This window comes from Rousettus aegyptiacus, unplaced genomic scaffold (assembly GCF_014176215.1).
Source record: "Rousettus aegyptiacus isolate mRouAeg1 unplaced genomic scaffold, mRouAeg1.p scaffold_m13_p_1, whole genome shotgun sequence".
In the NCBI taxonomy this organism is placed as follows: Eukaryota; Metazoa; Chordata; class Mammalia; order Chiroptera; family Pteropodidae; genus Rousettus; species Rousettus aegyptiacus.
Genome location: NW_023416284.1, coordinates 142,628,485 through 142,638,534, shown reverse-complemented (window position 1 = coordinate 142,638,534; position 10,050 = coordinate 142,628,485). Strand labels below are relative to the sequence as shown.

The window sequence follows — 10,050 nt, the reverse complement described above, 5'->3', positions numbered from 1 at the left end:
GGGCAGGTAGGGCATTAAAAATAATTTTTGATGATGGATCACTTTGCCATTCTGGCATGTCACTTGGGAAGGGGACCCTAGAACTTAGTGTCATTGCTATAATAAAGCTTTCATTTCCTCTATTTATTTAGGTGGATAAAACAATCATTTTCTCAGTGCTTATCTCTATAAAAAATGAAAAATTGCAAAAAGGATTGATTCTAAAAACTGCCACAGTTTAGCATTAAGTATTAGCAAATCATGATGCATGAATTAATTGGGATAAAAACAATGCCATTGAGTTCAATGAGATTAATTTTCAATACAATATATTTTACATACTTAATAATTATAAAATTTATAATATATTTGTTATGTGGACCAGCTGTATAATTGTAATAAATGTAACACTAATACCAATCAGAATAACATTTTTTGGAAATGTATCAGTTATTTAATTAGGTTCTTTGTAAGAAATTTAGAACACTGTTTTTCCAGGGATAAGTGCAATTTGTGGGAGAAAAGAAAGAGTAGAAGTAGCCTTGGAACTAAGAAACAGCTTTGATTTTGGGCAGAATTTGAGTCCACAGCTTTCTGGTCAACCTTGCACTGTTCTGTAAACTTGTATTTCTCCTTCTGTGTGTTGAAGCTCTCACGATCCTGGCATCTGGGCTTATGCAAGTTCTTCTTGAAGTAAGCATCGATGAGATGTTTTGGGATTTCACACCACTGATATCATTTTTGGTGGCGGTAGTGATGACAGATTTCTGGTGTGTTCTACTCAGAGGAACTAGACTGAGGATCAGTGGTCCAGGTAAAAGTAGTAAGCCACTGCTCAGCTGCTTCAGAAAAACCGCCACCCTCTTGCCTCTGCCACCCAGTCAGGATGAGCAGAATGGTCCCAGGAGTGATGCTAAGTCACAGCTTTCTCAGATGCTGACAAAAGTGTTTTTGGCTGTGGCTCAACAGCTTTTGGGGCACATCTTCAGTAGGATAGTATCTAGTCATTTTGCAAAGTTAGACCACTTGGCTACTACCATTCTTGCCACCACCAACTGGTTTCGTGACAGTAACAAGAACCTTCTTTTTTCTTTTCAATGCTGAATTGAGCTGCTGAATATTTCCTCTTGTACATTGCCTTTCTGGGATGCATAGCAGATTGGGAATATTTGCCAATCGATCTGAGTAGGATGAGGTTTCAGCTGCAGTGGGGCTTCCCCTTCTTAGTTGTCTTGGTTTTGAGATTACTCTTTATAACCTTTTCACCAGCATCAGCCTTCTTGGCTTCGGGTTTCTTCTTTTTGGTATCTGATTTCTTGGCTTTTTCAGCCACCATCTTGTAGGATGGGAACAAGCCAAAATAATATTTTTTAACACTTAGAACATTATGACCACAGGAAAATTTTAAGAAATTTCTTTCTATCTCCTATCTATCTAGCTAGCTAGCTCACAGGGATATTGTATATATTACAAAGAATATAACACAGTGATCAACAAAAAGATTTGAAGCAGAAAAATATATAAACATAATTCTCTATAGTGGATATAATGGAAATATGAGTTTAAGGAGAAAGTAATAAATGTATTCAGGGTGCTCTCAGATACAGAAGGAAGACTCCATGACTGACTAAAGGCTGGTCTAGAGGTTTGAAGTTGTGAGAAGGAGGTTTCTGGAAACAAGGGGATTAGCCTCAGGGAAAGTGGGAAAAAGAAAAAGTCCGGGCTGTGAGCATGAGGTCTGGGGTGTGAGGGCTCTCATTCTGGTCTCAGCTCTCATTCTACTTCTTGAATTTTGAGTTGGTATAACTGCATCCTTCTACTGATTCCCCATCTCCATTTCTCTTCTTTCCTCTTCCCTTCCTAACAATATCCCCTTCATTCTCTTCCTGCCACCTCTACCACAAAATAGATCAAATGAGTATAGAATGAGAATAAACATCAGGGAGGGTGAGATGGAGAAAAACAATAGATATGGTTAAATTTGGGGAGGATCTTTTTTGGGTTGGGGAGCAGAAAGTGGGGTAGCAAGAAAAATAATTGCAAAGGAGAAGCTATATCATGTCTGTTTTTCTTTCCCCTTTGAACCCTAAGTTGGGTTCCCAGATAGAGAAGCTTGGGAAGACTACAGTTCTATCCCTTGAGTAGGGTTGTTGGGGGGGACATCCTGACCTCTCCCTCCTTCTAGAGATGGGAGGGTTTTCTCTTTAGAGAAAGGAGCTGGAGTAGCAGAAAGCGATCTGGGTTGAGAATTGGGACAGCTGGCTTCAGTCCATGCTCTGCCACTTTTTCTGTGACCTTGGGAAAAGCATCTAGATTCTTGATGCCCAGTATACAAAGGGAAAAAAATCGAATCAAATAAAGTGATCTGTACATTTCTCCTTACTGTAAAATTAATGTTTATAAATCATGAGAATTTAAAATAGTTTACAGAAGTCCAGTAACTTTTGCTTTACCTTAAAGGAAAAAAATATAGTGAACTTTCCAGTTCAGTGTTTGGGGGAAAAAAAAGGCGGGGGGGGGGCGCGGGCATCTGTTCTCTCTGAGAAACATCAAGATCTTCTCTGTCCTGTAAAAGTTGCTTGGGTAGAATTTTCCATCTTGGCACAAAGCAGCTCTACCAGGTTTCAACTAACCCTTTCTCTGCATACCCCTAATTTAAAGAGAGGAACTGCAAGAGTCAGACGGTGTGGGGGAAGACTGAAGGAAATAAGGAAGGTAGAGAAACCACTAAAGATGGAGATAAGTTAAACATTCTGGCAAATTGTCACGGGGTATTGCTCATGCTGAATGGTGAGGCAGTTGGGAAGGTAGTTAAGAGAATAGCTCTAAATGCTTTATCTAATTGCAAGCAGCTGTCGATTAGTGGAGCTTGACCAACTGTTTTTAATTCCACTCAGTGGTGATGAAGAGAATGGGACTTTTAAGGGAAACTGGCAGGGGTTCTGTGTGTGCATGAAGTTGCTTACACTGTTTAGAGGTCAGAGAGTGCAGTGACTACTAAGAGATGTTCTTTGAAACCACTGTAGACTTTCACGATAATGATTTTTCTAAATTTTACCAGCATTTGTTGAGCTTTGGCGGAAGGCAGACTTCTTTGTTATCCAAATTCTGGAATGACTTTTCATGGGGAGTGATTCATTCCTCACTGGTGAGTGACTGAACGGCTGTGCCAATACGGGAGCAATTGTTGTTCAATGCAGGCAGTAAATCTAGAGTGAGAGATAGTACTGCTGTTGAGGAGTCTTCTCCTTAGGAATGTTTCATTTCACTTTTTGAATTAGAAAATAGGAAAAATAAGAAAGTGGAAATTTTACCTAGTTTCCTGTAGTTGTAAAACCTGCTATAAATTATCTAAACTTGAGAGAGTTTTCCAGAAGATAGTTTCGAATAGCCTAGTCTAATCAACCTGATACCACTTTTAATGTAATTACTCTTTACTTTTATATTTTCTTTTCTCTAACAAGTTGAGTAATCTTCTATTTGTTTCCATTTCTTGCCATACATTTAAAAAAAACCCAGTTATTTAATGTTTCTGTATTGTAAGCTGCAAAGATCATTAACTTGACTGAAATTAGGGCTTCTATGAGGCCAGGAAGGCCTTGAAGTTCTAATAGTAGCTGTCTAATAGGTTTAAAAATTTTAAAAAAGGAGAAAACTGGCAGCAACTTTCAGGAAGAAAGGGCTACTCTTCTTCAATGCCAAGTACTATCCGTTTAATATCCTGAATTTTAGTATTCTAAAAGAGAAAGTAAATTTTGTAACTATATACATGTGCAAAGATTTATCAACAAATATTCTTTATATCATTGTTTACAATAGTACAAAATTAGAAATACCCTAAATGTTTACAACTGGCGTTAGCTAAATTATGGTGGTCATATACAGACATAAAAATGTTGTGGAAGAATATATAAATGACATGGGGAAATGGGTCATAATGTACTAGGTGATAAATCAGGATCCAAATGATGTATATTTAAAATTGTAGTGTGTGTATGTGTATGAAAAACCAAAGTCAAAAAAGAAATTGGAAATAGTAGCAGTAGATTACAGGTGATTTTAATTTTACTATTATCGTTTTTCTGCATTTTCTTTAAAGAACATATATTACTTTTAGAATTGGGAATAAAAATCTTATTTTAAAATAAAGTTCTCAAAATGTCAATTCTTATAAATATCTGTATTTCTTGCCAGGATGAAGCCAAAGAGGAGATTCAAGTCCAGCAAGAAAGAAAAAAAATATCAAGAGGGACAGCACTCAATAAACACCTAATTTTCTTTCTGATCTCGTGCCTGTTTGAAGCACTCACACTTGTTTTGACTCAGCTAGATAAGTCAGCTCCTCTCAAACAGTCACAATTTCCACCAGCTGTTTTGGATGTTTGAGGTTATGTTTTTGTTTTTAGTGAACTTCACTGCCTATCCCTTGAGCTAGCTCATGAACAATTATAAAGGAAGTCTTTGAGGCCAACTCAGAGGAAAGCTGCTAATCTCATGACATCCACAAGGATCTGAAAAGGCAACTCCATCTGTGCTGATTCTGTTTTTCTTTTATGGCAGGTAGCTCATGTCAGAATCATGGCCACATCTTGGAGGCGATTGCTGGATGGAGAGTCCATGACTACAAGCGATTCAGAGACACTCCTCTTGAGGCTAACAGGCACATTTAACTACTAGGATGTGAGTGACAAACTCTGTGCTTGGTACACTTAGAAACCTTTCCTGGGTTCTGCTTTCCAAGTAGTAATTCTTTTCTACGAATTCAGGGTTTGTGAGCACTCTGGCAGGAAGCTATTTATCATGGAAAACCAAAGGAGAGCTGCTGGTGTTCCTTGCCCAACAAGACCTGTGAGGCTTTCCTTTGAGTTAGGAGCCAGGGGTTCTCACTGCATGATGTGGCAGAATTTCTGGAAACTGATTTGGGGAAGAGGAAGTTGACTTATGTGGGAGTCACCATCTCAGTTGTCAGTCTCTGGCACCCCCTCCTCCATAATGGCTTTTTCAAAGAAAAGAAAAATGGTGAAGCTCCTAATAGGAGCTGGTATTTAAGTACATTCTGGAGTGGAGTGAAGTTTTATGTGACTTTGGAAGCTCACCCTTGCACGTTATGATTATTACCTGTTTCAGTTCAGTATTCCTTCTAGGGTGCTTTGCTGTCCTCTTTTTTTTTTTTTCTTTCATCCTGTTTGGCTAATCTGACCCAAATTTGTTATTTTTCTTTTCAGGGCTGCTTGCAAACAGTCACTTAATTGATCACCTACTTTGAGCTAGCTACCATGCATGGCAACCAAGAAAATTGTTATGAAAACATACTTCTTACATTCAAGGAGCTCACAGAGGAGAGAAAGAAGGCCAATAAGCAGTGATGAAGCTAAATGCTATACTAAAAGAGTGATTTGTTAGGAAATTTTTTATTCAGTAGAATCCCAGAGGGGCTGTCAAAACTGTCAGCCCAGCAGTTCTGATCATCTTGAGAGATCATGAGAATAGCTGGTTAACAAAAACATCCTAGACCAGAGTAATTCAAGAGTTTGCTAGTAGAATTCAATCAGTCATGACTCGTTCAGTTGCAAGTGTCATAAACTTAGCTCAAGTTCAGGAGTATTCTAACTTCAGGCCCTGCCGGAACCACATGATGTTGTCAGGAGTGTTTCTTTCTCATCAACTGGCTGAATATTCTTTAATGTTGGTGTCATCATCCACCATACTCTTCTCTCTGTTGACAATGGCCACTGGAAGTCCCAGATTTACTTCCTATTGGTTTGGCAACCTCAAAAGAAAAAGAGGGTTCCTGAACCAACAGTCTCAATAGTCATCCAGGGCTGACTCTCATTGGACCAACTTTGGGTCATGCCAGCATTTAAACAATCATCATGGGCTGGGTATGGTACACATTTATTGGACAGGTCTGAGTTTGGGGCCCTCACCTGTGCCTAGGGGGTGAAGTTTGTCTTACTTGAATTATAAGGACCAAGAACTAGGTGGGTAATTCCCCAAAGGAAAATTAGCTATTTATCGAAGAATGAATAAGTGCTGGGTAGGCACTTCTGCCACAAGTTCTCTGATGTCTTTTTCTTGAAATAATTTGAATTGTCCTAAGTTATCAGAATGGTTCTGGAAACTTCAAACCCAGTACAGAAAGGATCAGAGTTTCAATTTTCTGATTTCTTGTTTCCTAGAGTTTCTTTAATTTCTACACAGGTTTTCTGGGTCAGCAACGAAATCTTCCTCTCCAGGGTTTTAGTAAGAGGTGCTCCTTCTCCCCCAGCACCATGGGAGCCTACTTCTCTTATGTTTGTATGACTGAGAGAGTGATTCAAGCGTTTAGTGCAGTGGTTCTCACTGTTGTGGTCCCCAGATCAGCAGTATCAATATCACCTAGAAACTTGCTAAAAATGCAAACTCTCTGGGTCCATCCCAGACCTACCGAATCAGAAACTAGGAGTCAGGTGCCCAGACACCTATGCTTTCACAAGTGTTCTGAGTGATTCTGATACAAACTCAAGTTTTGAAACTACTGATTGAGGTCACAGCCCAGTTCAATCTTCTTTAGGAAGATTCTGAATTTATCTAGACCTTTCTGCTTTATATTATGCCTCCCTAGGCTCTTGACACCAAAGATTATCTCTTGATGTCTCTTGACGGAGGTGAAGAGATTATTTTGTGCTTGGAATAAGAACTTTTCAGTGAGCTGCAGCTGAGAATACCCCAGTAGCCTCCTGTTGGCCACACCTCAGGGAATAAATGTTCCTGGAGATGCTGCAGCTGCCAGGCTCATTTTAGACAAAAAAACTTTGGAAATCTTTCTAATTCTTTGAAGGGATGTTGTTTGACAAAGACCTGGCCAAGTTGCACTGCTGAGCAGAGAGTCTACAAATTACATATTCATGTAATCATTTAATCATTCAACATATAATAATGCTGAGTTGGGTGCTAGACATATAATTTCCCACAAAACAGACATGCTTCCTGCTCTCATGGAGCTCAAGGTCTAGGGAAAGACAAAGACATGTAAGCAGGCATTAACGGTAAAGTGTGATTTGATGGGAAAAATGTGGGGTGTTTGTGAGATCACTGCAGGACATCAAACCCAGACTGACTGGTCAGGGAAGGTTTGTCAGGGGGAATTTTTGTCTGAACTGGGACCTGAGGGATGAATAATCATTGTTTGACAAAGAAAAAGAGAAGAGAATGCCAGGCAACCCATACAAAAGCCTATAGTTGAGGGAGAACTTGGTGGTTTCAGGGAACTAGAAAAAACTCAGCATGGCTAGACTGCAGTTTCAATGAAGGCAAAAATGAGGGTGAGAAGGTGGAGTGGGCCAAATTATGCATATCATATTAACAAATTTGGACCTTGTCCTAATAGCACTAGTAACCGACTGAAGCGTTTTAGGTTGGAAAAGTGATATGATTTGTTGTTTCATAATTAGTGCTTGAGAATAGATTGGGGATATAGTAGGATACAGTCAAGATCATAACCAGGAAAATAAGTCAGCAGGTTATGGTGATAATTAAATGAAAGATGGTGGTTCATTGGCCTAGGATAATGGAAATGGGAATGGAGAGCAGTGGATTAATTTGGGACACTGGTATGTGGTTGATGTGTGGGTCAAGGGTAAGAGCATTCAAATGAGGACTCCTAAGTGGACAACTTGGGTAAAAGGTGAATGGAGGTACCATTTACTGATAGGAAACAGCAGAGGAGGCATGAGCTTCTAGGAGAAAGTTGAGTTTATAAAATACCCAGTGTGCAGTTGCTGTCCAGGTCTGAACTCAGACAAAAGGTCTGGGTGAGAGTTAATATTTAATAGTCAACACGTGAATGACACTTAACCCAGGGAGTGAGTGGGAAGAGAAGAGGCCTTAGAGCCGAGGAGCTCCAGTATTAAGAAACAGGTAGAGAAAGAGAATCCTGACAAAGTGACTAAAGGATGGCTAGGGGACCTCAAAGGACGATCAACACGTGGAATATGCTAGATGTCATGGAGGCCAAGAAAAACAGGTTTCAATGCTTTCTAGAAAGATAGAATTGTAGTGTCCCAGTTCTGTACCTGACTGGCATCAGGCCAGTTCACCTTCAGGAAAGTCAGGCAGTGCGAGCTTTCATTTGCCAGAATCCTCTGTCACTATTCCAAACGGGCTCATTCACAGAGACACTTTTCAGGAAACATTGCTTTCCTGTAATTATTTGCTTAGATAAAATAGCAGTTGCTGAGTCATAATTTACTTAAGGAGACCCCATCCCACACTTTCTTTCAACTTGCTGTCTCTTTCTAAGTGAAATCAATTAGATTCCTTACATATTTTCCTTTCCTTATCTTATCTCATTCCACTCTCAGGTCACTGTATTTCACTGTGCCTCTGACCCCCAGCATGCTTTCAGATAGATGGTCACAGACAGATGTGCACTTCACAATTTAAGTTACCCAAATGTTGTGTTGGCAGCAGCACCTCTTCTGATACTCAACTGTAATAGTGCTCTGTAGCCAACTTGAATCTTTAGTCACTATTGACTTCCCTACTGAATTACTTTTTTTTTTTCTCCTTCTCTTTCTCCCTGTACAGCTGGACACTCCTCAGAGTTATTTTGGCTAGTCTTAGACGTGCACAGCTGATACCTCCAGCTGCACATTGTTTGGTTCCTTTTGGCCCTTCAAAAGCTCTTGGTGTTCTTACAATTTATTTAAGTAGAGAACAGTAGGGCCCACCCAGATATTCTTTAAAAGCATTAAAAATGGTTCTACATTCTGTGGCTAATCCTGTCAGTTGGAGTAGGAGGAATACTTTCAAAATCCATTGAGAACTCACATGAATATAGGTATTCTTGACAATTCATATTTTGTTTCTTAATTATTAATAAAGTGGTATGGTAGGCCTTATTAGGCAGCTCAGTACATGAAAAAAAAATGCAGTATTTTCAAAAACATTTTTTTTTTTTTTATCATGAGCTATAGTATACCATGAAGGCCAAAGACCTAACAGAGTCTAACATGGCAAAAATATAGGAATTCACTCATGGCTCTAGGTATCACCTCCAGGCTGATGTTTCCATTTTTCTAGACCTGTCTTCTCCTCTGAACCTTAATCCAAGGTCTCTAATTATCCTTTGTCTCTTTTTAACCTGAATGTCTTACTAGCACTATGTCAAAGTCCATAGGTTCCTACTCAGCTTGTTTTCTTCTCCAAGAGTACTTCCTTTTCCAATTTTTCTGTTATCATGAGCTCTCCTGACCTCTCACTCAAGGCCTCTGAGTCTTCTTTGACTATTTATTCACCTGTACTCTTGATAACCAGTTGACAGCCCAAGTTCTCCTTGTCATTCTGCCAAATCCCCTCTGCCCCTCTTTTTCTTTCACTGTGGTTAGACCAGTCCAGATCCATTGTTGTGGGACTGCAAACATCACTTCAGTGCTAAGTGGGCTTTCTTCCTTCTACCTGTTCTCCTTCAAATCCATCCCATAAAGAGATGTTAAATTAATCTTTTAAAACACTATTTCAATACAGTATTCTAAAGTATTTCATAGCTTTCTATTACCTTCAGGATGAGTCTAACACCTCACCCAAAAGGTTTTGAGGTGCTTGTACAATCTCTTCGGCTGCCCTCTGGGATGTTTACTCCAGCCACTCATTTTTATCTTGCTTCATTATTCCAAATTGTCAAAATAATTTCGAGTCTACCATTGAATGTGTTTCTTATTCAGCTCAGTTTTATGTCAGTTGCATATACAAGTACATATCCTTTGCATGTGATTTGGTTATTGATAAATAGCATTACATATGATGGAATAAGAATATAAGGATAAGCCCTAGAGATTTCCATAGGACTGTTTTTGAACTGGGGGATAAGGTTGCCATTGGTCTCAGAAATGATGCTTTGCCTTCTGTTGTATCCTCACCTAAACAATTCATGGCTCTCCTTTATTCGTTCATCAAACATTGATTGAGTAGTCCTTTTTCTCTCTGAGGAGATAAAGCTGTTTGGAGTCCACTCTTTTCATGAAATATTAAGGTCTATTTGTTTATTTGTTTGTTTACATTTGAGAGATTTGACAGAGGTAAAAGATGTTG

At 39.2% G+C, this 10,050-nt stretch overlaps 1 long non-coding RNA gene and 1 pseudogene across 1 annotated transcript; one reads left to right on the top strand and one right to left on the bottom strand.

The window, feature by feature from the left end:
- Positions 1 to 527: 527 nt before the first annotated feature.
- LOC107516207 lies at positions 528 to 1,315 on the bottom strand (annotated as a pseudogene).
- Positions 1,316 to 2,924: 1,609 nt separating this feature from the next.
- On the top strand, positions 2,925 to 9,618 carry LOC107516203. The gene is made up of 4 exons (XR_001598215.2): positions 2,925 to 3,127; positions 4,174 to 4,366; positions 4,540 to 4,659; positions 5,205 to 9,618. It is a non-coding gene; the product is annotated as an uncharacterized LOC107516203 (long non-coding RNA).
- Positions 9,619 to 10,050: the final 432 nt, after the last annotated feature.